The sequence below is a fragment of the Octodon degus genome, unplaced genomic scaffold, assembly GCF_000260255.1.
Source record: "Octodon degus isolate 3935 unplaced genomic scaffold, OctDeg1.0 scaffold00008, whole genome shotgun sequence".
In the NCBI taxonomy this organism is placed as follows: Eukaryota; Metazoa; Chordata; class Mammalia; order Rodentia; family Octodontidae; genus Octodon; species Octodon degus.
In genome coordinates, this window is record NW_004524584.1 from 3,142,883 (window position 1) to 3,145,920 (window position 3,038).

Sequence of the window (3,038 nt, forward strand, 5' to 3'; positions counted from 1 at the left end):
TTTTTTAAATTTTTTTCCTTCATATTCTGTAGGGACTTAAGGTTTTACGTATCAATACGTGATTGAAAATACCTGTTCCATGTTATGTCCAAGATGTTTGATATTCAGACAGATAGCGAGGTTAAGCTCAACTGCTTATGTTGTAGGGTAATAATAATAAGCTTCTCTTCTGATACACTATTAATTTAGTAGGAACAAGATGCAAATCAGAAGTAGAGAAATAAATAAGTAAGTAAGTAAATATATAAATAAATACCAAATAAATCTTTTCTCCGTTTAGTTGTGGGTTTGGGTATTTTGTCTCAGCAATGAAGAGTAACTGAGACAGACCTATTTGTAAGGGTTACCTTGAAATGCAAACTTATTTTCTTGGCAAGATTTAAAAAAAATAAGAGAATGTAATATTTGAAGTAAAGCCAACCCATTTTTGTATCCTTTTCATCGATCTTGAAAGATAGTTACTAACTGAATATTACAGGTAAGGTCACTTTGCAAGGTGGGTGAATATCTTCCGACACACAGCCAGTAGGTGGCAGAGCCGGGATCCTGCCTGGATTAGACTACCCCATTGTGCACCATCTTTCTGTGCTCCATACTAGAAAAGGACTGCCCATCTTCAGAGGAAAGCTGAAAGAACCAAACACATACAATATTAACTTGCTGGCAATTTCTGGAAGGGGATAGCTGGCCTCACTTCCCGTGGCCTTGGACCTGCCTCCAAGAGCAACATCTGTGATTCCCACTCCCCAGCTCCTCCTCTCGCCTCTGCCCCATCTTCCTCCCTGATTTGTGGTACACCAGGTCAAGATTCCCATCTCCCTCCTTCCAGGCCAAGTTTCTCTCTGTAAGCCAGAGCTCTGCCTGCCAGAAGTCCTAAGGGAAGGCTCCTGGGCCCAGCACACTGGGACATGTGTGGGTACCCGGAGAAGCTGATCGCTGCCCTCGTGTCTCATCCCAGCTGGTACTGAAGAATTCTTCATCCCAGGCATGAGTGACCTCAGCTCTTTGTATACCAGATGAATACTGCTCTATTCTCTCTGTGCCATGCAGGGAAGGAGGCTGGGGGACCTACCCTGGCATGCACAGTACCTGCTGACAGGGAAAAGCTAGTAGCAGAAGGGGCTGTGATTTGGGGAGAAAGGACATCTAATTTACATATAAAGGAACTAAGTTTTATAAATAGCAAGGTACAAATTGCAGGTGCTCACGTTTTATAAGTGCTTATGTTATAATAACCCTACTTCTGATTTGCATCTTGCTTCTATTAAATTAATAGTGTTTTGGATTGCTCTCCATTACAGCACTTCTAGACTTAGTGTTCTTTTTAAATGGCTGTGTGTGGCTCATCCTATGCTTGTACTGTATTTGCCTAAGCTAGACCTTTATTGATGTATGTTTATGTTGTTGCAGGGCTTTTTGCTATTGTAAATAATCTTGCAGAGCACATTCTTATGCATGATTCTCCGCCTTTCTTTCTTTTTTTTTGAGCACATTTGTGAGGACAGCTAGAGAATAATTTCCTAGAAATGTAATTGCTAGGTCAAAGTGTATGTTCCTTTAAAATATAAATAGTTATTGCTAAATTTAGAGGCCTTAAAATGTGCATAGTCGTATTTATTAATCTTATTTTTCCCATTATGTTTTAGGAATGTGGTGCTATGCTTAGAAAGATATTTCCTCTACAAAAACTTCCTTTAAATCCTTTCATAGTTTTAACTTTTTAATGTTTAAATCTTTGCTCCATCTGGAACTCAAGTTAATATAAGGAGTGAAATAGGGTTTGAGTGTGATTTTTCCTCAAATGGCCAGCCCATTTGTTCCAACACTGTTTAATACAAAATTCATCTTCTGCTGATTTGAAATGTACAAATTCAAGTGGAAAACTCTCACATGTACTGAGCCTATCTCTCCTTTCAGGTCTCTGCTTATTCCATGTACACTTCTGTCTAATCCGAGACAGGTGGTGATGTCTGTAGTTTGATTATACATTTTGCATTCGTTTGGGGAAGTACCTCTCATTACTCTTCCTTTTTAGAGATTTTTTGGGATATTCTTGTTAATTTATTTTATAGGTAAACTTAAAAATGATTTTGGTAAGAAGTACCACAAGTGTTTTGATTGCAGAGATCCATTCAGGAAGAATTAAGTTCATTCATTAATTTTCCCATTTGTTAGGAAAGCATTCCTTTCATTCTTTTTTTATTCTTTCGACAGAGGGTCTGGCTGCGCAGCTCAGACTTGTAGTAATCCTCCTGTCTCAGCCTCTCCAGAGCTGGGATTACAGGCATGCACCACTACGTCTGGTTTCTGGGTCGGTAGAGCATGCAGTATTGGGGACTGAACTCGGCATCTTGCGATTGCCAGACAGGTACTTAGACTGCCAAACTATCTCCCCGGCCCAGAAGTCGTTCCTTTCTACTTGTTTATTTTTTTGTTTTTCTTCAGAGCTAAGTGAAAACTTTTACTCAATTTGTTGGACTTTCATGTTTATTCAAAGTTTATTTTTATTTAAGGGATGGGGCAGAAAGGATTATTTTGGCTGCAAAATTTAATGGAATATTTCAATGTAACGTTTTCTAATGCATTATTACTTGAAGAAAGGGAAACTCCTTTTTATACTAACTTTGCTATTCTCTCCTAGGGTTTCAGAAATGTGTTTCAGTTGATTCTTTTGGGCTTTTCAAATACATAGTCACTGAAGCTAAGAATAGTGACACAGTATCTGTCCCAGTGGAAAGTCTCATTCACTTTTGAAGTTTGCATAAATATGTGCAAATATGCACCAAAATTACATTTGTACACACTCATATCTATATATACACAAACATGTCTGCACATTAATTGTTAAATAATTTTAACATTTATAGTTTACTAAGTGTTGCTATTTCATGTTTAATTTTGTCAATTGTTTTCTTTTGATCTATTGATATCATGTTATTTTCATCATTCATTCATTCACTATATTAATAATGACATATGTGAGGATTTTTACTCTTTAACCCTCCTACTGTTCTTGAATCAATTCTATTCTTTTCATA